We start from the raw sequence: 26,790 nt of genomic DNA on the forward strand, positions 1-26,790 counted from the left end.
CCAACCTGACTTTGAATGTTTCCGGGGATGGGGCATCTACAGCTTTTCTGGGCAACCTCTTCCTCCTCCTTGAAAGAGATCAGCAAGCAATACACACACCCTACCTCCTAAAAGCACCTGAGCTGCTCTGGGTGCTACACTGTGATGGGTCTGAAGCATGAGTGATGGTGACACAGGTCAGTGGGAAGACACGGACACAGGACAGCGGTGTTTCACCCAGTAACCTCAGTAATGCTGAGCTCTGCCAAGCTGGCAACCATCCCTGGGGAGCTTCTGAAGCCTGGCTCTCTCCACTTTGGAAGGGGCAGAACAACTCACTTCTTGGCTCTGACACTCAGTGCCACCCCTCTTTTTCCAACAAAGTACCCACTTTGGGTACACCAGCTCTGGGAGGACCCTGCAGGATAGCAGCACCAGAACTGGGGGCCATGACTTCTGCCCTGGAGATGTCTTTCACCACCACGGAGTGCATGGGGAAACTTAGGGCAAGACCTCCACCCCAAACCACAGAGCAGATGGGGCACTCACCCAGGGGTCCAGCAGAACAGCCCAGCGTGCACAGGAGGAGCTTGGCCATGCAGGGCTTCACCACCCTGCTGTTAATCACAGCCCAGCAATGCCCAGGGCTGCCAGCCAGTGCGAGTGCTGGTGAGAACAAGCCCTGGGGAAGAAACCCAGCTCTGCACCCTGGCTCCGCAGCCCGGCTGCTCCACGGCCAAACAGGAGGAGAGGCACAGCTCACCCTCTATGGAGCACACACCCTTCCTAATGAGAGTCGACCCAGGAGCTATGCGGGAGTCGCGCCCATTCCCAGGCAGGCTTCAACGCCAGCGAGAGCCAACGCCGGAGCCAGGCAGCCTCCGAGAACAGAGACACGGTTTGGAAGCTTTGCTTTGATGCTGGCTCACCAGCCAGCCCCAGCACCGGGGAGGAGGAGGAAGGATTGTCGGCGCTCACCCCGCTCCCCTGCGTGTGTGTACACGTGGGGCTGAGCTCAACCAGAGATCACAGGAGAGGGATGCAGCAGCTGCTGAGCAAGTGTGGAGTCACCAGCTATGCCCTGCCTGGTCTGAGACCTGAAATGGCAGCAGACCACGCACTGCTGGACAAGAAAATCCCATGGAGAAATGCTGGTGCAGCAAGGATGCTATGAAAGGATTGAGCATCGTCCTAGGATTTCAATACGAGAAACTCCATTATCTGCAGTTGATCTGAGATCAGAGTGCCAGGACCTCTTCTCCAAATGTAAATGTAATCTCCAGATGTGTTATTCCAGAAGACACAAATATTTTTTTATCAGCTGTGCCACTGCTGTCAGCACAGTAACGATGTCAAGCCTCAGCCAGAAGCACAGCAAGGTTCAGGGCCTTGTGTTAACCCGTCTTGATCTAGCTCTAGAAAGCCAACAGGAGCAACAGGATAAATACAAAGGTGATATGATAGACAAGATTTCCCAATTAAATTCCCAACACTTGCACCTGACACACCCCTATCCCCACTCCTATCTCTTTTAATTCCATTCCATAGATCTCAGAGCACTTAAAAGACTCTAAGCACTGCTAGCATCGTCATCCCGATGGAGAAACTGCAATTCAGAAAGGCTGAGCAACCCATCCAGCATTGCCCAACCAGCCGCCGGCAGAGGAGAAGGCAGGACTGGTTTAGCACAAGTCTCTCCATTCCACCAGGCTGCCTGGCCGCAGGGTATGAGTTCCTGGCAGGCGAGCCGGGGCAGTTATTCAGCACCACTGTATTTCCCAGAGCGGGGTGTGCCCAACCTTCACACAGCACGGAAAGCAGTGGCCACTGTCCCTGCTAAGAGGACAGTCTGAAATACAGCACTTGTTTCTTTCCTTCCTCCTGCCCCCATCAGAAATGAGCTGGGTTTAGAGCTTAGGAATGCAGACTTTCTGCAGAGAGCAAGGGCTGTCAGAAAAGGTGACAGATGTGCCTCAGTTTCCCCATCCACGACATAACATTGATGTTTGCAAGCAAAAAACACTGAAAAGCACTGAGGGTTTTTGTTACTCCTGTCTAGTCACAAACCCTCTGTGTCCAAGGTCCAGGTTAAACAACTATGGACCAGGCTCACCAGGAGAAGGCATTTCTGAGAAGCAGGAGGTATGTAATGTGGAGTAGACCTCACCATAGTCTCTGTCAAAGCACACAGGACTTTAAAGTTGCCCAAAGGCCAAAAAGCTGGATCCTTCCATTAGGCACAAAGCCAGGGCCTGAGGCTGTGATAGTACTCAACTTTTTAAGCCATTGGTACAGGTGACCATGGAGAACATCCCATGGTCAGCAGGTCTACGCTGACTGAAGCATTGACAAGATACAAGACAAAGTGAAGTGTTTCTATTTGCCATATGTGCTTTCCAGTGTGCTGTCAAGAAACTGCTTCTTTTCAGTCCAGGGCAGTGAATGTGTCAGGTGGAGAGAGCAGCCAGAAGTCTCTCACTTAGCCTCATTTATTTGCTCTTCATTAATTCCTCCACTTGCTCTAAGGACCCCATTTTGGCCAGCCTATTCCCTCACCTTCCTCCTATTAATTCATGTGGCCTTCTTGTAACCTCTTAAATTACCATACAAATGAACAATTAAAGGATTATCATCCTAGCAACTAAGGATCATGTGTCTCAATTTCACACCTCCAGAGAAGTCCACCAGCTTGACAGGAACTGGTGATATCCATGACCAAAGATGAGCGTGATACAGAGTGTGGAAGACAATCTCTGCCCTAGCTCTTGCTGTACAAGCATGGACCATGGGCTTGGCCTAAAATCCAGAAGCTGGGTACCAACACACTGCACCTGAACATCCCAAACATGGGGAGTGGACTATGCAGACCTCTTTACTGCTCAATTCTCCATCACCCAATCCTGCAAGGAAAGAGGGTTTAACTCAAATTTCACAGTACAACAAGTGCAATTGTTGTACTCTGCCAAATGCATCCCAGCTGCTGAAGCACAACTAATTCTATCTTGTCTTTCAGGCACAGGTTGTCTCCTCTTTGGCGCTATGCAGCATCAGAAACCTCATCATCCCCAGCTAATGGCTAGTCCCCCTAATGCATTAGGCTGCTTCCATTCGCATAATATACCCTTCAAAACTGTGTCCTTTAAACACAGAGCTTAATGCTACCTTAAGTAAAATCTTCTATGTGTCTCTGCTACTCAAATTCAACTGTATCAGCTTCTATTAAGTTGACAGTTCTGTTGTGCCTATGCCACTCACTTCTGCCAGGAAACTGTCCAGCCACCCAGCCTGTGCATCTGCAGCTAACACATAGTGCTCATCTTTGTGCTATGGATCCAGTGTTCCACAACTTCCCAGGCCCTTTATGTGAAACTCCAGCAGCTGAGCTGATGGTAGCGACAGCAGCAGCTGCTGCAAGCAGTCAGGTCTTGCAGAGAATGGCATTCCTCCCCTGGGAACAGGCAGCAGGAATAAACCTAAAATCTGATTCTAATGCATCTTTCAAATTCTTAACAAGCCAAGAAAAATTACTGCTGCCTTTTTTTGGGTTTGTTTTTTTTTTTTTAATTTCCCATTTTTAAAGTCACAAGGCTTTTGAAATCAATAGTTAATTTTAAAATGCCAGGATATTGTTGGATGCATGTGTGGTTGGTTAATTAGAAGCACTAAAGAAATAATACTAAAAAAGGCAAAATAAATTCCCCAGCAGGATATACAAGAGTTCAAGAGTGACCATCCTCCTCCTCCTCCCTGCTCAGACTCCAGAGCAAAGAGCATCCATCAGTCCCATGCTGCCACTGGGGCAGTGCCATAGAGGCAGGGTGTCCCAGGATTTGCAGGACAGGCTCTTTGGGAAGGATGTAGGAGCCATTCAAACCTCAGCTGAAGCCATTTGCAGGGCTGAGTGCTGGGAGAAGGCACCAGCAGGTTTTCCCTCCAAGGCATAGCTAATACCAAGAGGAGCACAAAAGCCTTTTTGGAAGCAGGCAGATGCTTCCTGGGAAGATGTGCAAGTGGGGCAGGATGCAGGGCGGGATGCAGGGTAGGATGCAGGGAGCATCCCAGCAGGAAGGACAGCCCTTCTCCAAAGCACCAACCTAAGCTCTTTCCCGGCTCCAGCCTTCCTTCCCAGCGCTGAGCTGGGGAGGGCTGGTGTGGCAAACAGCCAGCTCAACAACTCCAGAGGTGCAATCATCATTAAAGCCAAGCAGGCTGGAGCAGCGGAGAGGAGATGCCTCCCCACCAAATGAATAGGTTTAACATTGCTCACATTCCTGCATTCCTGTGCCGCTGTGTAATGAATAAACCCTCAGAAACTGCTAAAAACACGGTGGTTTTGGTTAAGCCGTGTGAGCATGCGAGTGTGTGTTTTGTAACCGTACACCTCTGCAGACAGAGCCCTGCTATGTTTGTAATCTAGGAGCTGAGGTTTTCCAGAGCCGGTTTGTGTAACCAGGCAGACGTCAGCACATGCCTGTTTTATGGGAATAGTATCCCCATCACGAGTGTGTGGAGATGGGACAGAAAGTGTGCAGGGCCAGGCAGACACCTTGCTGGACAGGGGTGCTGCATGGGTCCCAGACCAAAGCACATACAGAAAGCCACTTCTGAGGATAGAATAGAATCATAGAAGCATAGAATGGTTTACATTGGAAGGGAGCTTAAAGCTCATCAAGTTCCAACCCCCTGCCATGGGCAAGGACACCTTCCACTAGAGCAGCGAGGAGTGCCTGACCACTTCAGGGCTGGCCTCTTAAAGCACTGACAGGCGTGGGGCATTGACCACCTCTCTAGGAAGCCTCTCCCAGTGTTTGACCACCCTCTCAATAAAGAAATGCTTCCTAATGTCCAGTCTGAACCTCCCCTGGCGCAGCTCTGAACCATTCCCATATATCCTACCACTGGATAGCAGGGAGAAGAGCTCACCACCTTCCTCTCCAGTTCCCCTCCTCAGGAAGTTCTAGAGAGCAACAACGCCAACCCTCAGCCTCCTCTTCTCCAAACTAGACAAGCCCAGAGTCCTTAGCCCCTCCTCACAGGACATCCCTTCCCACCCCACCACCAGCTTTGTTGCCCTCCTCAAGGACATTCAAGAACTTCCATATCCTTAAATTGTGGGGCCCAGAACTGCACACACCACTGAAGGTGAGGCTGCACCAATGCTGAATAAAGCTGTGCAATCACATCTTTTGACAGGGTTGTTATACTGTGGTTGACATAGCCCAGGATGATGTTACAGTCAAAGCTTTTCACTATCTGCATCGGTTTATCTGCAGTGGATACTGTCTAGGTCTGGAAGCAATAATATTATTTATTCATGATTTTACTGAAAAATTTAGTGGCTCCTTAGCCAAAGGTCAGAATCTACAGGTCCCTCTGCTTGGCTCTGCCTCCTCAAACCTGCCTCTGACAGCACCATGTCTTGTCCCTCTTTTCCCCTCTCTTCATCATCCTCCAGTTCAGCTTAAGGCTTTTCTCCCTGTGGTGCCTGTGGCTCCATCCATGCTACTATCCTTCTCTACCTGCCCTTCACCTCCCCACATCCAGCCCTTCTCCACACAGACTCTCCTTTCTACTCCAAAACGGTCTCCTTATGTTCAAAATCAAGTCTTAGGACATCTTTTGGATGCTCTTTCACCCAGCATCCAAATCTGCTGTCATCAAAGCTCTACTTACCCACATCAAAGCCAACACAACTGCCCTTCTCTGAGAAACTTCTCCTGACCAAAGAGTATGCCACCACACAGGTCATGTTTTCTATCCTACCTCAGCTGCTCTAGGCTCCCCCCTTTCCTTATCTCATCACACAAGAGCTCCTTAACTTTGAAGGCTCATCCCATGCCCTACAGTATCCACTATCTGCTGTTGACTCTTATGATGTTGACTCCTACAATGCTGACTCTTACAATGTTGATTTCCACTTAGGAAGCTGGTCTGGACCAGTCAGTGGAAAATGTCTTTGATACTGAATGATATTTTCTCCCTTCCTGCCCCTCTCTTGACCAGTATGAATTCTTCCCGAATGTCTGCCAAACCACCTCAGTGACTTCATCAAAACTCCCCTTTGCTGTGACATTTACAAGAAAGCTCAATAACTGTGAGGCTGCTGGTGTTCTGAGACACGTCTGTCAAGGTGATCAATAGTGCCTTTTTGGCATTTTTATTTTACTCCCCTATCTGCATATGTCCAACCACAACCTTCCATCATTGATCCAGGCCATAAGATCCTTGGGGAACAGACAGCCTTCTATTCAACATTTGTACAAAGAGCGGTAGGCTCTGGGGTACAGTTAGTGCTCTTCATGTCACAGTGGTGTAAATAACACATTTAAACACACACCAGGGTCAAGATACCTGCTTGCACTAGATATGATCTCCAGGTCTACAGCAGAAAACATGGCCAAGAATTCCACAATGTTGCCAGGAAGCCACAAGTTACCTGAGGACATTTCACAGTGCAGAGAGATCCAGGTGCCCTGTTGTTGCATCTAGTTACAGCAACATCCTATTTGTTCCCAAACAAATCATAGCACAAAGCATTCCCACTGGCTACCACTAACACCACTTGACATACCACTCGTGGTAGCATGGAAGGCATCCCATGAGGATTTTTTGTACATGTGGAAGAACACAGTGTTAATTACCTTTCCTTGCAAGCAAAAGCTCCATGCTGACTACTCAACCATGACTGCTCAAGCATGAGTACACTTCAGTGATGTTCTCTCTGCTAAACTGGAAATCATAGAATCATAGAATCATAGAATCATAGATTGGAAGGGACTTCTAAAGGTTATATAGTCCAACCCCTGTGCAATGAGAAAGGACATCAACTTCAACTAGATCAGGTCACTCGAGCCCCATCCAACTTTGACTCCAGGGATGAGGCATCTACCACCTCACGGGGCTACCTATGCCAGTGCTTCACCACCCTTACTGAAAAAAAAAATATTCCTTACTGTTAGTCTGAATCTCCCTTTTTTTCATTTAAAACCATTACCCCTTCTATGATTGCAACATGCCCTACTAAACTGTCCCTCTCCACCTCTCTTATAGGCCCACTTTAAGTACTGAAAGCCTACACTAAGGTCTCCCTGAAGCCTTCTCTTCTCCAGGCTGAACAACCAACTCCCTCAGCCTGTCCTCACCAGTGCCACTGTGCTCCTGGGGACCAGATGAGCTGGTCCAATCTCTGAACCTCTGCCATCCTCTCACGTTTGTCATCCACAGGTGACCACCACCAAGCAGCCCCTGCTGCTGTTCAGCCCCAGGAGCAGGGGCAGCTCTCAGCAAGACCTCAGAGCGCTCTGGTCCAAACTCTGCCCGTAGTTATGGCCCCCCACAGGTGCACTGGCATCTCTGCTATCAAATCAAGGAGATACCCAACCTGCCAGGAACACAACCTGTGAGTATCACAGATCACACTCCGGGCAGAAGTCACATCTTGGCACAGCTCTGCGGATGCTACTAACGGACTGAAAGACAGTAATAAATATGAGCAAGCCCATGCAGAGGTGACTCTCCCTTCGCTGTCCAGAAGAGGCTTGCAAGGCAAGTTTTTCCACCAGCTTCCAGGGCTGGCCATGACATGCTCTCAGTGCCAGCAGCCCCATGCAGCACGGCGCCAGCAGCCCGCTGACTGATGGAAATCCAATAGCCACATGAGACCTGTGCACTGCAGCACAGAAAGGAGATGCACACGCAGCAGGGTTTGGGTTTTTTTCACTCCTTTCTCACTCATCCTTTAGTTGAACTTGGCCTGAACTGACGCTGTAATGAGAGAAGGCATAAACCACAGGCCTTACCTTAGACGTAACGTGAGAGCTCTCCTGTCTCTTTTAGTGGTTCTCACTGGGGCTGAGCCACATCTCTGCAGTGGGAGGATTGCTTTTCCCCATGTGGAGGGACCCTATGGCATCTTCACTGCTGGAGACAACTCTGCCTTCCCCGGTGGGAAGCATTTCCCATGGCTAACACCAGGCATTTTACACATATGCACATGAAAATGTTTCTTGGGCAAGAACTTGCGCCCATCACTTTGTAATCATCTACCCTGTAGGTCAAGTACCACCAGTTTTAATCAGGGTTTCTCCAAGGAGTACAAGACTGAAAACACTGTTCTCTGAGAAACAGCAAGATTCCACTTGGCTGAACACAAACAACTCCCTTTGTTTTCATTAACCTAACAATTTCACATTAGAGGCTTTTCCAGGCTCACTTTGATTAGTTTGTACATTCAGTGCTACCCAGTTCACAGGTACAGCCAAAGGCAAGAAGGTCCCTTTAAGGCTCTAATGAACAGGGATTTCACATGATCTAAGTGGGATGGGTCTACATAGACATGTGAAGACAGACCTGGGCTTGCTCCACTTGTGCCCAAAGCTGACTAGGAATCAATCCAGCTTAAGACAAAACCCACAGAGCCACAATTAGTACAGCACTCTGACCAAGCTCATATGCTCTAAGTGGGTGCCCTGAGCAAATACCAGTCAGACCTTTGATTTCATCCTCTACAACAGTTACAGAGAATAGAAGGGTTGTAAATCATCAATGATCCAGAAAATTCCTAATAACTATAACTAGTAACTATTAGAAAGAACAGATTTAAATGAACCAGTGTACTACTCTGCCCTGTTCAAATAGTGGCTCTCAAGCCATTTGGACCTTGGGAAACTATGTACAGGATGGTATAGATCAGTGGAAAATAATACAAGAAACACAACTATTATTATTGGAAGACTTAAATTTCCTTTGAAGTACACCTCCATCAAAAGAAAGCATTTAGGAACCTGCAAGGTAAGAAAGGTTTGGAGAACCAGTTAAAAGGTGCATAACGAAGGGAATTCCACCCTTGGGTGGAAGCAGCTGCTAAAAACCCAACCAAACAAAACCCCCACAACAGCAGTGACCTCATTGCTATGGTTTGTGCGGAACAGTTTATTTAACAGAAAGGAAATTGTGCACAAGGAAGAAAGCGAGTTGAAATCCAGCCAATACAAAGATAAATGTGCATGTACAAAGAGAGGTTTTAAGATCCTGTGTGATCAAAAGACATCTCCAATAACGCACGTCCCTTGGAGGAAAAATACCTATTTGCTGTATCACCAGCATCCCTGCGTACAGATGGCACCTGGAAGTGTCCAATGAACCATCCAAGCAGCCACCAGCTCAATCCCATTGAGCTTGGAGGCCTCAATAAACACATGAGAAGAAAGCATACTTCTAGATGTACATGGGTGACAAGACAACCACATACGGAAATAAAAGGAGGTGATGGTGTACTAGACTTTTCCGTTCTATTTAAGTAAAATTATACCCTATGTTGTATTACCTACGGGGGGGGCTTGGATTAGTTTCAAGATAGGTTAGAGGGAAAAAAACAGCGACCTTCTATGCCTCAGCTCTTTAAGGACTCTTGAACATTATGGAGAGCAAAAAATACACAAAACCTTTTCATGTTATAAATCATCTCCATACAACCTCAAAGGACTGAAACTGTTCAGCTCCATGACACCTCATCACTGCCAAACACTACCCTTTCCTCACTTTTCCAGAGATACAGCTGGCCGAGGTGCTCACCAGACCTCTCCAGAAGTTGATGAGGCTCATCAACCAGCAGAAAGTTCACCAAGCACGGATGCAACATCATGTTCTAACAGCACAGCAAGCTGTAGGTGGATCAGCACAAGGGCTGAGGAGGGATGGAGAAGCCTGCAGGAATGGCAAGAGCTCAGCACCCCCCAGAACAGCCCATCACAAGGCCAACAAGCTGCAAGAGGGAGAGATGGAACAGAAGGAGGAAGGGAAAATGCTGATAAATAAAAGGCTCATTTTGTTTTACAAAATGACTAATAAAACCCAAAATCAGATGCAAATTTGGCAGCTGAAGAGAATGGTGCTGGGTTCTGTTTTGGTTTTGCTTAGGGTTTCTCGTCCTTATTGGCAGGACAGTAGCTCATCCTAAGGGAAATACTTCTGATTCTCCTTAAGAATTCCAAGGTGCTATAAACAGCAAAAACTATTCTCAGGTATCAAACATCTTGAGAGTCTCTGACCAGATAAACACATTTATCTCTGAATAAGTATTTTGCCACTACCTACCTTCATGTGAACAAACCAGCTAAGAAAGGAGAAGATGACTGTTTAATCCAGAAAAGAAACAGAATATGCACATCCTGCTTTGAAAATTGCCCAAAACACTGAAGTGAGAAAGAAAAGCAAGCGAGCAGACAGGAAAGCTGCTGTCATCCCTGCTGCCCTTCATGTCATAGTACAGGTTACGGGAAAATGAAGCTCTGATCACTCCTACAGATGCCTGCAGCTGGAAACTCCTGTCCTGAAACCTGTGCATGCCCCACGCTGGACTTTCCCTTCTGTTCATTAAACCACACCAAAATGCCCTTTTTGAAGTGGTTTGCCAGAAAGGGCTCCAACAGATTTGAGGTGTGGCTCCACCACCGCTCCGTTGATCTGAATTAGGGATGCTGCCCTCTGGGACATGCCCTGCCTCCCGGCAGCAGCATGGCCACCACCCACCTCTGAGAGCCATCTTCTCCAACAAATGATCTTTTATATATATATATATATATGTATATATATATATATATATACACACACACACATATATATACACACACACACACATATTTATATATATTAAAATGTATAAAAATATATTATTCTAAATATGTTAATATTAAATACATTTATATTATAGCTTTTACTTAAATATTATATATTTATATTTTTCATATCTATAATTTCATTAAGGTCACTTTTACTTGCGCTAAATTAATCACAACTTGTTTATCAGCAGAAACATGTATTTAAGCAAAAAAAATCCACTCTGTACAACCAGGCTTTATCCCAGGTCAGCCATCACCTGTAAAGCTGGTATGATGGTGTCATGCATCCCATCCCCAGTCAAATTGGACCATGTGCCCCATGCATGGCCAGACTTAAAGTGTCAACGCAGTGGCTGCAGCTGTAAGGCACAGACAGCACCAGCGATGGTGTGGGCAGACCACACTCTATGCCGGGTTGTGGGGATGCAAAGACCAAGTCAGAAGTGATGAGTTTGGTGGCAAGACTTCACCAGGCATCTGTAGCAGCCCAAATGAGCACCCAGAAATTCACAGCCCTGGGCAAGGGAATAGGGATGCTCCAGCAGGGCTGAGTCAGGGCAGGGGCTGGCACACAGCTCTGTGCCAGGGCAGTGCAGGCAAGCAGACAAAATGAAGGGGAAGGACAGAGGCAAACAGCAAGTGTCTGACAGGAGGAGAGGTGGCAGGGGCTGCACCAGCTCCTCCTGCCCACAGCACACCAGTGGCCCTGGATATACCAACCAAAAACTGGATACACCTACGTGCAGCACCTCGTGACCCAGCCTGCCCACACCACCGGCCCACATGCAGTTCCTGCTCCCTGAAGATCTTTGTACCAAGCACCACATGAATTCAGACATTGAAGACTCTGGAAGATATCTGGTGGAAAAGATCACCAGATCTTTAATTCTTTTAGGCAAGCTTTGGTGGTCCTCTGTATTTTGGCTTCATTCCTAAATATTATGAACATGCAGAGGATGCTTCAAACACAGAAGGAAGCATCGTGCACAAGAGACTTGCGGAAAACCAGTAAATGAAAAAGAAAAAACAAGTTTCCAAACCATCAGAAAATAGAACAAAGATGGTTTAATCCTACAAAAAGTGTAGAGCAGCAAGGATGAAAACACAGCAAAGGATATAAGGAGCCTCGTTGCAGCGTGGGGATGTTACAGGGATGGGGAAGGCAGATAAACTGAATACCACGGAGGCACATCAGGCAGTGTACAGACACAATTCATTGGATTAATTATCTGAGCTGGGATGAAAATACCTCAGGAAATGACACATAAAATCCACACAATCACTTTAAAAACCCCAATACTGTGTAATTTGTGTATAGTAATGTCATCTGTGGCTGACACAAGACCTGAGACCACATCTCAGCAGAATGTTGGCATAGGCTCCGCAGCCCGTTGCCACTACAGGATCTCTCTGAGATGGCACACTGCGGTGATGCTCGGCCTGTCCACATCTGGACAAAACCAGAGGTAGACAGGTAAAGCCACATCAAGCATCATCCATGTGCCCTACTACTTTTGCACCCAACCCAGTATCATCAGTCCTCCCATGGCCAGCATGAAGCCAGACCAAACACAAGCCAACGTAACCTTCACATGGAGAGCTCAGCCCAATCCCACGGAGAGGCAACTGAATGCCCAGGGCTGATCTGGATCAAAGGCATGCTCCTGGCTCACCCCACGGTGCCAGCAATAGGTTGTAACCACCATGAAAACAGCACCTGAGAGAGGCTCAGGAGTGGAAAACAGCACAGCACCCAGTTCTGCTGCCCGAGAGCAGGTTCACACAGAGGAAGAACGAGACAGACAGTAGCTGCTGCTGTTGGTTCACAATCCAGCAGTGAGGAACAATCAACAATCCAGAACAGTGGGGAAAGACAGGTGTAAAAGAAACTGAGTTACGGTTTTGTCACCTTTTATTGTTTCCTGCATAAACCAAGTCTGAGTATTAAGAGCAGAGAAAAAAGAAAAAAAACCTCTCACTGGCACAGCCGCGAGCATTTCACACAGAAGCATCTGAAGAGTCACCAAGCTCCAGCCTGTAAGGGAGTAGATGCTGGTGGTGATGCACCCCAGCCACCATCAGGATGACACCTTGGCCAGGGAGCCTCCACCAGCAGGACTGGCAGCCCCACACACCTCCTATTATCAGTACTTGTTGACCTCGCCTACAGCATCAGCCTCCAAGATGTGCTTCCCTGCAGCTTCCACAAAGCAGGAATGCTTTCCAAACACAGCAATCTGGGAAAGCTTTGTACCTAATCTCAAACAACCTTCATGTGCAAATTCACACTCAAATGAGATTCCACCTGAGCAAGGAGGTGATGCTCAGGATTCCAAGGATTCTGCTGTCTCCATGCAGGTTGCCCACCCTGTCTCCATGCAGGGTGGGCAACACACCCAGCGAAGAAGGGTTGGGCTGAGAAGGGGTGTCTATTGCTAGGGCTGTCCCTCAGGGGATCACCAAGGGAAGCCAGCATGGTAGCACAAGGCCAATAAGATGCACAGCAGCCGATGATGTTCCTACCAAGACCATTGCTGCAGGTCTGGGAAGTGGGAAGCAACCAGGGAGGATAAGAGATAACAGATTGCACAGGGAGGAAAGGTGCTGCAAATGAGAAATTTGGACCTATTTCCAGTACCTGAAGGAGGGGGCTCAGCCAGACAAAACACACATTTTCCCTGCAGAGCTTCCCCAACTTCCCACTCAATGCTGCTGATCTCCCCAAAGGGTCCCCACTTTGATGCTCAATGCTCTGGTACCTGCAACAGGCAGTGATGCCATGGGCTCATGTGAATGCCCAAAAGTGCCTGCAACCATCACCAGTCTCCTGGACATACAACTGCAAAAGCAGCGTGCACATGAAGTCACACATAAAAACAGCTGAAATCAGGATTCCTGCTCCTTGAATCAGTTTTTATCTGCTAAGGTAAAACAGGATAGATGCTCAACAGGAGTCATGCTTAAAAGCATCAGAAATCTTCCTTTTTTCCAACAACTCTATCTCTGAAATCAGAAGCAGCCTGCGGGAAAATGCAAAGAAACCTGAGATAACAGCAATGATCCAAGCAGCATGCCCTGCTCCACACAGCAGAGGCAAAAGCTTTTAAACTCAATACAGTTAACAGCATGCCTTGGAAGTTTTTAAGTTAGCAAAAAGTTAAAGAAACATGAAGCAGAAAGACTAGAAATTATCAACAGAGGTGGACAGGAAACAGAAATTGAGAGAGGCCAGTAAATCTTCACTGATTGCATGGGCTGTTTGCAAGAGGCTATGGGGAGTATTTCAGCACCTTCCTTCAAACACTATTTTATGCATGTGACTGAGCAAACTGGCCATCACTAAACCTTCTGATAAACCCCTATTTCACCATACTAGGTATCAGCAATTTATGGAAAAACTGCCTGGCAGGCTCAGTGCTTTGTCCAGGGAGCTCTGACCGTGGGTCCCTATCCCAACTCCAGGCTCCTGGAAAGACATCAACCCATATAAGCGGAGTGTTGTAAAAGAGCTGAGCTCATCCAAGGAAGGCAAAGCACATTTCAGTCTGGGAAGGCTCCCACCACATTTTTTCCTGTCACAGCCATGTGCAGGGAGGGACCTGGGCACAGGGCTCCAACACCGGCTCCTGTGTGTATCCTCTGTGACCGAGCATCATAGGGATCAGCAAACATCCTATTATACAACCCCAGGCTATTTGTTTTTAACTAAAATGCTGAAAACAGGGGTGGTGGTGGTAGGAAATTCACTGCAAAGTAGGATATAACCAGCCAGAAAGGAGGTATATGATGTCTGCCCCCTGCATCCCGTATAGTACCCTGATATCCTGCCAAATCCACACGGTCTGTATTAGCGATGCATCCTTTGCAGAAACAGCCCTGGGTTGGGATGCAGGTGCAGCACAGTGCTACCCTTGAGCATAGCAGAGAAAGGCAAGTGCATCCCAGCTCCCAGATGTGCATGGATTTGGGGAAACCACAAGTCATCTCCCAGACCTTAAGTGCTGGATAATGCAGGTTTGATGGGATATCCTGAAAAACCCTTCACTGAGGCACCCAAGCACCTCTGTGCCAGCTGGATCACTTAACATAGTATGCAGCACCGGCTGTGGGCATTTAAACTACAATCCTGCAGTGGGCATTTAAACTACAATCCTGCAGTATCCAAGATGGAATGGACAAGCCCTCTCTAGGCTCTGTCACTCTCAGAAAACAGCTCTGATCCAGCAAAACTCATCAGCCAAAAATTTGGTCCAGGACTTTGGACCTTTTGTCCATAGATTCTTTCCTCTCTCAGCCTGAAGCAAAAAGGCACAGGGTTAAGTTCAGACTGGGATGCTCAGCCTTTGCAGATGGGCAGAGTGAGAGATGAGGAGGATGAGCATCTCTGGCCCACCTGAACCCAGAGAGCATCTCCTGTGCTCCTGCTACTCCTCTCAACAACTTTATTCACCAACTGCCAGTAAAGCTCCAGAGCAATTTCCAGCACTGATTCCCAGACCCATGAGATATTTCCAGATTTTTTTTATATTTTAAACTGGCTGCATATTTCTGCCTAAGTCAACAGATCGAGTCATTGCTGTTACACATTGTCCCGAGTCTGAGAGCTATTTCTGCCCATCATAAAAGAAACTGCAATTCTTTCTGATTAACTCCACAGAAATGCCCATTATTCAGACAGGAGTCTGTAAAGCTGGCTTGAAATAATCATCAAGTTAGTTTAAAACAATTACATTTTGAGGATGAGCATCCTCTGGCATCCAAAATATCATTCTGAGGTTTTCATTCCCTTTTAATGTTATTTTCTGTTTCATTGTCACCATCAGGTTAATCCCAGACAGAACAGAAACAGCAGCAAAACCAGCCAGCCCATGGTGGTATAACCCAGAATAACACAATCAGTTGTCATAACCAGCCTCTCTGCAGAAGCAACATATCCTATTCCAGTCTTGGCTCTGTGATTCACTTTTGAAGGGAAGAAGCTCACAAAGAGGCTGCATGGGTTAGTGCAAAGCCCAAAACTGCATCATGCAAGGGGCGGTGAAGAGCTGACCCCAAAGCTGATATGGTAAACACAGCACTTTGGATTGCAGCAGGCTTTGCCAGCTGGCTGAGCATGGCTAATCAGTGGTGGTCTAGTACAGGATAACTCATCCTTACAACAGGAGGAAAGGGTTTCAGCAAGTAAGCACACACTACTTGACAGATGGACACAAGAAGACCCTAAGTGGAATATGCAGCACATAGAAAAAGCCAAGGCTCTCAAGCCAGAGAGTTGTGCATTGCCCCTTCATCCACCACTGCCCCAAATTTGACAACATAGCAAAATGAGGCCACAGGTACTTCCACCATCTGCTGGGATTTCACAGGAGCACAGCGCTGATGGTTTGAAGTTGACACAGGGTCAGTGCAGCTCTACAGTAGGGAAACAGCCCTGCAGGACTCCACATGCAGCACAGCAACCCTCTTCTCTTCACCTTTCCCTTTTGTCAAAGCATCACTTGAAGCAAGAGGCTGAAAATGCATTAACCAGGAAAGAAAAACAACCACATTATGAAGAGAGCGCACAAAGCACATCATGACATTTACAACTGAGGCTGGTCTTGCTCATTTGTATTTCAAAGGCCAGGCTGACAGAAGACATTTTTCTTGTTCTAGCTTTATTTGTGAAAGGAATAATACATAGATTTGGAGTGTTGTTGCCACAGTGTCAGCCAGAGCCTTCCTGCAGCTTCAGCTACAATGACATTCAACCTTCCTCGCTTGGAGAACATAAGGACCAACCTGGAAAAATCCCCCTTTGGCTGATATGACCCAGACCAATTTAGGGAGGCTTGCTCATGCCCACACATTCATCAACCCATCCTAAACTCCCTATGGCTTGAGTTAATATTAAGCTAATCATGTTGAGTGTCTTCCCTCCTTCAGTAACTTCATAGTGCTGAAACCTTTCCATCTTCAGAGCTCTCACTGATTGATGGTGACAGTGACAAAAGTCAGGCTCAACATTTTAATGCCTCTGTCACCTCTATCACACTGTAAGGTCTCCTCCTTTGCTGGAATATGGCATCTTTGACCCCACCACCAGGAACAACCTCAGCAACAGAGGATGCAGGGCCACCAGTGCTGATCAGTCACAGCCCTCAGTGGCAAGCTGTGGTGCTCTTTAGACGAAGAGCTGCCTCTTCGTTCAGCCAAGCAACCGGACGTAAAATTGAGCTGAAATCCAGTCTACAGTCCGCCCTGTCATACCAGACCCACCAAGACCCTTGTTGGAGGCAGCAGTGTCCTGGTCTGGCCTAGGGCCTGACTCAGCTGAAGACCTCAAGTCAAGGTACACGGCACATTTACCTGCCATAATTTCATCCTCGCATTCTCCTCCCAGTAAAAACCTAACTGTCTCAAAGGAACAAGCCATCCTCCCTACTTCACACCTCACACACTCTATGTGCCTGTTTTCAGGTCATCAATTGAGAAAGTCCAGAGCTTCCTGGAGACCTTTACTTGCTACAACAAAGCCAGTTACAATTCAGATGGACTGTGATTTACATTAGGCAAGTATGTCAGACTGACAGAGTCACAAGAGGTCTCCATCTCCTTCGTAGTCACCATCACAACTATGTGGAGGCCTTAAGGAGATGCCATTATAACAATGATAATGAATGTCCATGCACTAAGAACATCTTCTTCCAATCAGGTCCAAAAGATGGGTGTATTATGCGGGCATTTTGCTCCACTGGTTCCTTCAGGTTGGAGTTGATAAGAAGGCTCCATTTTTCCTCTGTGACTTGACCCCATGATTAACTTTGGTTCCTTTTCTGCCCCCAAAGCATGCTAGCACTATTGGTGTCTTTCTACCCAGTCATTAAGTCCATGTGCATGACCTAGCAGGCACACTAGGAAAGCAAAAAGCAAAGTAGCAAAGTAAGGTGCACAAGAAACAACAGGGGAACCAGCCAGCCCAAACTAATGATCTCCATATCTGAACTAGAATTTTCCCTTCAATTTTGCCATCGAGTAGCATTGGAGTGGGCACACGAGCATCACAGGGCTGGGATCATTGAACAACTCCTCTAGAAAAGTAAGACTAAGAAATACAACGTAGTACTAATTTATAACAAAACCTACTACAGTATTAAACCATAATTAATCAAAGTTAAATATAGGTGATACTTATATTGAGCAATAACAAATGCAAAACACAATCAGAATCATTACACCCAAAAGTCTGATGCAGAATTCAGACAGGGGCAAGTATGGTGCATCTGAAGTGGCATGCTCTGCTCCACACTTTACGGACATAGCACTTTTATCGCAAAACCTTGGGAAAAATCCCTTCCCAGTGCTTTCCGAAGACAAATCTGTGCCCAATGCACCCACGCAGCTCTGAGCATCATTTTCCCAGTTCAGCTTACAGAATAAAGTTTTTCTAACTTTCCCATCCTTTTTGTGGCTGTTTTGGTGGATTATTTGGCTGTGGGCACGAGGGATGAATTACAAGCAGGGGGTAACTCAATCCCTCTCTCCTCCAGAGCAGCAATACTGGCAGCTTGAAGTGAGGTGCTGACCTTGGTTATCTTACCCTCTTTTTCTTCTCCTGCGAGCAACCACAACAGAAACCTCAAGCGAAATTGTCCTAATCTCTCCTGGAGATTCTGATTTCAGTCAGACGGGACTGCTATTTGAAGCTCTATGAAAGGAACATCTTAAATAAAAAGGTCTGTGGTGGCGTGCAGCAGTGAAATTGCTTTCAAAGCCTTAATGCATGGGTTCACCAGGAGAAACTCAAGTCTGTCCATTAACTCCTGGCATGCTGGCAGTTTCAAAGATGCTGCCCATGGCCAAGATCAGCCTGTTGTCTCAAATGCAATCACCCGTCTGCTGCTGTAGCCAGGCAGCAGCTCCAAATTTCATATTTACCCTCTGTTTCAGTGGAACAAGGACTTAATATTAAACTCATTTTACACACACGCAACAGAGACACCAAGGAATTGAAAGGTGAGACTGGTCTCTTCCTAAGCCCCGCTGTCTGGAAATCAGGAATCTAATGTAAGCCAACTGTCTGGAAAATCTCCATGGTCCATGGAAGAACAGGCTACCCCAAACCATCATTTGCTCCCCCTCTTCCCACTGAATGTAACTGGAGTTTACATTGGAAAACAGTTTTTTTGGATTTCACACCTAACCTCACCCATTCAGGAGCAATGAAATTCACCAAATACCATCTCCAATTGGCAAAATCATGCTGGTATAATATCACAGAATCACAGAATCATAGAGTATTTAGGGTTGGAAAGGACCTTAAGATCATCCACTTCCAACCCCCCTGTCATGGGCAGGGACACCTCACACTAAACCATGTCACCCAAGGCTTCGTCCAACCTGGTCTTGAGCACTGCCAGGGATGGAGCATTCACAACCTCCCTGGGCAACCTATTCCAGTGCCTCACCACCCTAACAGGAAAGAATTTCCTCCTTATATCCAATCTTATATCTCCAAATGGGTCAGCATTTCAGCTGCCAACTCACACTTCTGGATGCTTTTGGTCCAACTGTGTGACCTGCCCAAAGTCACACAGGAACAGCAAGGAGTTATTCCTGACATGCCACTATGCATAGTCAATTTGCAGGAACATCAGCTTTCCCTGTCATGACCACAAGGAATGACAAGATCAAAAGCCACCACCCATCTCATTCCAAGCCAGCCACTCCAAGTGTGTCTGCTTGAGCAATAAGCCCTCCCTCCCACAAGCATAACCCTTTCTTCCACAGCTGAGCTCCACCTATTGCTGTTAAAGACCTCTCAGGTCCCCATATTTTGAGAATCCAGTTGTCAAAGTCAGGCAAACAAACAAAAGAAAACAAAATGCAAACCCAACACATGCAGCCATTTGACATTTTGGTTCATGTGTTGTTCTGTCCAATATTTAATCCTCCCTTCCATGAAGGTGCATTGGCACCATGCACCCAACTAGCCCTGTCAACATGGAGCTCTCAAGCCTCTTGGCTCCAGCCTGTGTGCCATCCTCTCCACGGCAATACTGGTCTGGTTACAAGTTGCAATCAAGTAGGCAGTTATGACTCAGGGTTATGGTTAAGAAACATTGCCCCCAGGGCACTGGGGCATTAGCAGAATATGCCCTAGTTTTAATAATTAATCCATCTTGACCTAAGCTCGTTTTACTCTATATTGGTTTTCAATACACTATTTCATAGTTCAGAAAAAGAACATGGTTTTCTTCAAAAGGGTCAAATCTATTAAGGAAAAACATCTGCACAAGGACAACATCTCTCCAAAGGAGGAACCTCTGCAGGACGTGCTGCAGATGCATTTACTACCCACCAGTGTCATCACTTGTTGTCTGCAATAGGCCCAAAGGAGACCTCTCCCTGCTTCTTCCCTTCAACATCCATCCCATCTCAGCTGAGAGAGACTATGTAGCAAAGGGCAACATCCACAAGTTGTGGCCATGTAGGACATGTGGCAAGCTTTCCTATGAGCAAAGTGGTGCAATGTTGAGAAGGGTCACCTCAAGAGGTGGGCACATCCCCACCTCTGGAAGTGCTGGCTGTCCTCCCCCAGTAAGCACTGGAGACCACCTGCAGTCCCTCCCTGTCAGCATTTTGGGGCCTTTCCCTTGAGTCCTGTTGCGTTGTAGGAGACACCAATGGCCCAGATGCTCTCCCAGGTTCTCTGCCTCCACCACAGTTAGTTTCCCCCAGGTCCCCCCCATGGACAATGCCTGGATGATGGCCTTCAACTCCTCTTGTTACATCCTTAAGCTTCCCAGGAAACACACCCTGGGGAGACACCAAGGTCAGGGCAGTTCTGTGCAGAGGAAGGTAAAGGCATGGAGGCACTGAAAACACAATCAAGAAAATAACACAGATGATACAAACCACCTCTGAGAGCAGCTTGTTAGATGTGTGTGATTTAACCATCCATAGACACCGTTAACTTTCATAGGAACCAGCAGAACTGAACAACCCATTGATGCAAAACCTGAAAAAACAGACCAGAAAACACCTGGTTCAACTAAATATATGTGGTCTGCTAATGGATCCCCTCATGAACACACAGGAGCCGCATGGCCATACACCCCATGCAATTTGGAAAGGAGACTGTATGAATCTATGTGATGCTGTGCACTTTCTAGGCACAGACACGTGGAACACCAAACGTGGCAAGCCATTACCTGGCTCAGATGATGCTGGGAGCCTCTGATGAGGAGCAGCTGAATCCTGAAGAGGAAAATGCAAGGAGCTGAGGGAAGACCAGACTGAAAACACCACCATTTATTTCTTCCAGGTTTACAGCAACAGCTCTGAGAGGATGTAACACCTTGAAACCTTTGATCAAACGCCTGGGTGTCCATGCAGGCAAAGACGAAGCCTGCAAAGAATGTCCCTATCCAGGCATCCACGCACACACTCATCATTCCAAGAAGATGCTTTAAAGAAAACAAAATGCCTGAAATAAGAGACAGCTCAAACAGATTTTTATCATCACATCCTGCACTTATCAAATGAAATCAGAAAGGGGGAGGCGCAGCCTGCTAAATAAACAAGCATTTAACCCTCGCTGTGAAAGAGTCAGTGTCTGAGCTTTGGGGGGGGACGATGAGGAAGTGATCATTAACATTGGGAAAATTAATGAGGCTGAATGGAATTAAGTGTGTCATTCATGCCACGAGAGCACAGGTGAGACATGAGGGAGACCAGCCATCTGCAGCAATGGCTGAGCTGATGGCGCCTGACAGGACAGGTGTGCAGGGCCAAATCACAGCAAAAAAAAAAACCCAAACAACTGCAGCAAAAGCCTTGTTTCGGTGTAAAAATCGTCAGAATTGGGGCAGAACGGAAAAGCAACAGCTCAGCTGCTCCCCACTGCACTCAGCATCGCCACTCTGCCCAAGAGTGGGCCTAAACCCACAGTGGTTTTGAGCTAGCGGGTTGTCACCACTTAGCCTGTTACCCCTGCAGCTGCAGCAGTTGATTGGATTCTGCATTAAACATGAGGCAAAGCACAGCCTAAAATCCCTTCCAGGTAGGTTTAAACTTCCAGGGACTTACCTTGGAAGTGAACTAGCCAACTAGCCACTGTTAGCAATTAACTGCTGATGAAATTCTGTCCACACCTGAGCACCCAGCTAGCCCAGGGACCCAGCTCCCCACCAGGAAAGCATCTCCACAACCATGCATCCTCTCCTGGCCTGGTATTTGGGTTTTGCCCCATTTTTTGCCTCTTTGCAAGATCCTCAGGCTTGACAGAGTTAGAGTTATCTTGTCACCTTAGACTGAACTGCCTTTTCTCAGGGCTGATCAACTTGCATCATGCAAATTGCACAGGGTGGAGGTAAACTTCCTTAGGGGCAGAAAAGGGCATTCAGACGGTTCCTTTTATGTTTTGCAGGTCATTTGCATCCTTATTCTGCCTTTAGGGCAACTCCCGTTGACTGAACACCTGCTTTCAGCTGCTGGAGAGCAGATAACAAACCTCCTTCTCCACCCACCCCCAATTCACACCCCTTCAGAATAGTCAACCAGTGTCATTTGAGACTTGCAAAACCCCTCTCACTTTGTCTTGGTCAAGGTGGAGATGAGCACATTCTCCCACTTACCATATCCCATAATCACAAAGCCTCCCAGCACACCAAACCCAAGGAAAGTGAAGAGCCACACTAAGTCGGGATCGGTGGTTCCACATCTCTGAGCCCCGAATGCTCTCACTGATGTCCAATGTGTCAGCCCAGCACAAAGATGCTTCCAAAAAAGGGGAATGGAGAAGGGAAGCCAGCTGGAGTGAACTTTATCAGGGAAAAGCCAGCCAGATGGCCAGCAGCCAAGTGAAAATTAGGCTCTTTGCTGGGAACCAGTGATACTGCAGAAAGCATCACCCGTGCTTAGGCACAGCACTGAGATCTCCTCTTACATCACTCATCCTTAAAGTACTTCTCACACAACTTCAAAGTCTCTGTTTTCCTGTTCTCTGGATGGAGGATCAATGCACAACCTCACAGCAAAGAGACCAGTGGCAAAAGCAAGCACTGAACCCAAGGCGACCATCAGACCTGCAAGATCTTCTGGTCCCCAAGGCAGACAGATGGAATGTAGAAGATGTATGTATTCCCCACCTGGACATGGCCAAGGTTCAGGCAAAGGGCTGTAACCACACAACTTCACCTTGACAGTGTTTCCCTCCCTATAAAACAGAGCATTTCCTCTCTCTGGGGCTGCAGTGAAAACACTTCAATGACTCATAACACAGAAACACTAACAGTAAATTGCAGGAGAAACTCTCTGTGTAAGAAAAACACAAACATTCTCTTTGCCCACTTAAAATTAAACAGGAGTGATATATGACAGCAAATTATATTTGTTCCTTGATTTAAGGTGACAATCTTGATGACAGACCATCAATATCAATCTCTCTTTCTCAACAGCTGCACCTCTGAGAACATATTGAGGGCATCAGCAGAAGCAAAAGCATACCAAAGATCTTAGAGTTTCATTTGCTTAGGTACAACAGCTTGTACATCTAAAGTTTAACCTTTTCTACTCTATTTATTCACACTGCAGCAGTTTTGCCAGCATAGGCTAAGCACTCTGCAAACACAAGTAGAAAACAATGTTCCTGTCCCTCAACAAAAACAGAGGTGAAGCAGAGGAGGTGGCTCAGTAAAAGCAGATGGGATCTGAGGGGTAAAACTTCCCCTGTGCAGGAGATGCAGCGAACTGCACAAAAGCTCTCAAGGGAGATGCTAACCAACAGATATTTGACACGCAGGTCTCAGCTCTTCACATTATCATACCTACGGGCTGCTGCACCATAGCCAAGTTATTGGGATATGGATGCTCCCACTACAGGTGTTGGGCTCCCAGAGGGACAGGGTAAGCATTGCTCCAAACCTTCTTGCTGTGGCTGAAAAGTCACAAGCCTTATTACTTGAAAAGCCAGACAGAGGCCAGAGTGGCACAGGGCTGGTTCCCAGGAGATCTGCGGGCAGCCCCAGCAGCCTCACTGGGGCTCAGTGCTCCTGGTGCTGGAGTTGTCCTGCTGGTCCCCACTGGGACTGCAACATCCAGCATGAGATGACCCAGTTGGACTGAAACCTCATGGGTGATCATACCCTATCCTTCAGGAACATGCATACACTGCCAGTCAGGGTGTATAAACGTTGAGAGGAGGCTCAGACAAGTGGCTTATAGGTTTAAACTGTGCCTAAACCTTGAACAAAATTTAAGGGAAGCTTAGGAGAGGCCCAAGCTTTCATGCAATTGGTTCATACACCCCAAGCCAACATCAAGCACCATGAACTCCAAGTCTTCCTATACAGGGAGCAGACATTAGATATGCCTTGCAGACCCCACATCCAAACAAGCCATCCCTGCTGAGCTGACAGTGTGGAGAACAACTATTACAGGGATTGATTCATCCCATGCAGATACCTGCAGGGGCAGGTGCGTCCTAAACATATCCATTTCCCTCCAGTGACTGTAAAAGGAGGCTGGGAGAGACTGGTTCAGTAATAGGTAATTGCAGAAGAGGGCTCCAAGTCTGCTGTGAAGCCCAACTACAACCAGAAACAAGCCGTCTGTGATGCATAGTCCTCCAATTGAAGGTTGTCTCCAACCCTTTTGAGACCCCCAAGTACATCAGCAGTCTAAAATTCTCCCAGCAGCCTTGAAGAGGCAAACTACAGGGAAACCCATGATAAAAATTACATCTGGAGGTTCAATAGAAGAGGCCTCGCCCAAAGGCTGCAGGGAAGCCCAGGAGGGCTGTATTTCCAGGCTTACAAGTGCTGAAAGCCATCACCACTCACCTCACTTTCCAGGAAACCCTGGCAGGATCTGACCTCCCTTCCACACTCTCCTCCTCTCTCCTTTTCACAGTCAACCAGGACCTATATGACATTACAACAAAAGAAACGTCAGCAAGCCCAGCCTTGTCCCATCCCTCCAGCTGAAAAGCTTCATTTCCTCAGTTCTTCAAAATCAGGATGCACTGGAAAGCAAGTGTATAGAAATCACAGCTTACATATCTATTTAAATATTTATATATGTATTTATTTTGTACCTGTATTACCTATCTAAATAGACATATAAACTGGGGAGGTGACAGGAGCCCCTTGTGAGCAGCTGAGGCAGCAGCAAATGGACTAGCATGAATGATGGAGCACTACGGCCTGTCGCATGATGAACACTCAGGACGACCCAGCAACAGGGCACCATGTCCTCCTGTGACGTTCACTGTCAGCTCTAAAGCAATCCCTCAAATGTTCCCAAATGGTAATGGGAGGAAATACAGCCAGGAGTGCCAGACAGCCTGGGATGATGAAGAAATGTCCTGAAGGTGCCCACCTAAGGCTGGCCAAAAACAGCGAGGAAAAAGAGGGGAGGCAGAGGACCAGTGCTGCATGACCCAGAGCATCCCAGCAGCACCATGGAGAGGATGTGAGCTTTTCCTCATGGTGCCCTCCACATGCTCTGACACGCCATGTTACTGCCCAAGGGTTGCAATGGACAGCCAGACGACAGCAGGCTGCTGCTCAGGCACACAGCACTGTGTGGGGTGGTGGTCCCAGTGGCCTTTTTCTCCCACCATCTAGGTCTCCATTCTCTCTTTCTTCTCAGGCCACTGGACCCCTTGTCAGGGCAGCCATATATCACACAGCCATATATCAGACACAGAGCCATATATCACACATGAGCTGGAGGCAGAGCAGGGTAAGGGGACCTCTATTACCATCAGAATAGCCTCATCACTCAGCCTACTTAACCCAGCCACATTTGCACTGCTAAATTTGGGAGAGTATGAGAAGCATTCCCTCAGAATGGTGGGGGAGGGACAGGCAGGCTTTTGGCCTCCTTTAACTCCCTGCCAAGTGCTCTGTAATTCAAAGTCCATGTCAGGGATGCTACCCCAAGCTGTGCAGCAATGGCCCAGACCCAGCAAACCTGGAGATCCAGTGCCTTAACCCCTTGGAGTCAGCATCTGAGCCTGGCTATTTAAAGATGATTGAGTCAGGCTTTCTGAAACAGATCCCACTGACATAACAGGTTTCCAGGAGGTATATTGAGGGGAATGTGGGACATCTCCATGCAGGAAAGGAGGCACTTAACTTCAGATAGCCTAGTTTGAAGACCCTGCCCTGAAGGGATGCAGTGCTCAGCTTGGTAACAGCTAGCAGCAATCACTACATTCAAACTGATCTAAGAAGCTGTGAATGACAATTTGAGTGCAAAATAGATGAAGTACTCAAGAAGGATGGCATCAATACCTGCAAGTAAAAAGGGGTCACCATCCCTGGTAGCACCTACAAACATTGCCTTGCCCTGACCTGCAGCATCGGCACCTGAAAACATCCGATCACCACCTTTTGAGATGGTAGAAGCAAATGAAAGCTCTTTCTCATTCTTGTTGCTGGAGGGCACAGGAAGGAAATGCACATTACAGTAACTTTTCTGGGCCTGTTTTCCATAAACACCATCAGCACCTGCACCCTCCTGCAGATGCCCAGAGAAATGTGCCCCTGGAAACACAACCCACGAAACGTCTTAGGGGGGGTGCTGCTGCCTACACCCAACAAATAAACACGGTATTAACCCCACAGGGTGCCAAGTCCAGTGGTGCATGAGGTGAGCCAGAAATCTTCCCCTACATCAAGACGCTCGAAGGAGCTTTTGAGAGATCCAGGCATGAGCATGGGCAATTGGCCGCCAAGCTTGGGCTGCTCTCCTGGGACCTTTCCCAAGCGATTCACACGCACCCCAGAATAAAAACCTAGGCTTGTTTTCCCTAAAAGTGGGCATCAAACACTCTGACATCAAGAAGGATGATTAAAGACAGTTGAGTTAGGAGGAAAGATTAAAAGAACTAATATATGCTCAACTTGGCTAAGCAATGACTAAGAGGAGACATGATAAAAGACTCCAGGCATCTGAATGAAGGGAGTGGCATAGCATTAAAGGACTGAATAAAATATCGCTCTGAGAAATGGATCCATCAATGATCTCCCAAGAGATAAGGTACAAGCCTCATTTTTTAAGCATTTAAAAACCTCAGTCCCTAGAAGTGAGGTTTTTGAGCAGAAATCCATTTTGCCCCGAAGGAAGCACGCACCAAAGCTTTTCATCTCCAGCACCGGGTGCTGCGGAACAAAGCTTGTGATGCCATAAGGCAGCACAGGAA

General features: G+C 47.3%; 1 long non-coding RNA gene across 2 annotated transcripts in view; it reads right to left on the reverse strand.

Annotated features, from left to right (window-relative positions):
- The window catches only part of LOC134167881 (uncharacterized), a 128,127-nt gene that overhangs the window by 40,501 nt on the left and 60,836 nt on the right, over positions 1-26,790 (reverse strand). Inside the window, exons 3-4 of one of the 2 annotated variants that reach the window (XR_009966316.1) lie at positions 24,422-24,502; positions 19,189-20,455 (exon numbers count right to left, since the gene is read on the reverse strand). This is a non-coding gene — a long non-coding RNA (uncharacterized LOC134167881). Of the gene's footprint in view, positions 1-19,188; positions 20,456-24,421; positions 24,503-26,790 lie in introns of those variants that run through there. The other variant, XR_009966315.1, reaches the window with a different exon arrangement.

This window comes from Pezoporus occidentalis, unplaced genomic scaffold, assembly GCF_034315485.1.
Source record: "Pezoporus occidentalis ecotype Australia unplaced genomic scaffold, CSIRO_AGI_Poc_V1 ctg3, whole genome shotgun sequence".
In the NCBI taxonomy this organism is placed as follows: Eukaryota; Metazoa; Chordata; class Aves; order Psittaciformes; family Psittacidae; genus Pezoporus; species Pezoporus occidentalis.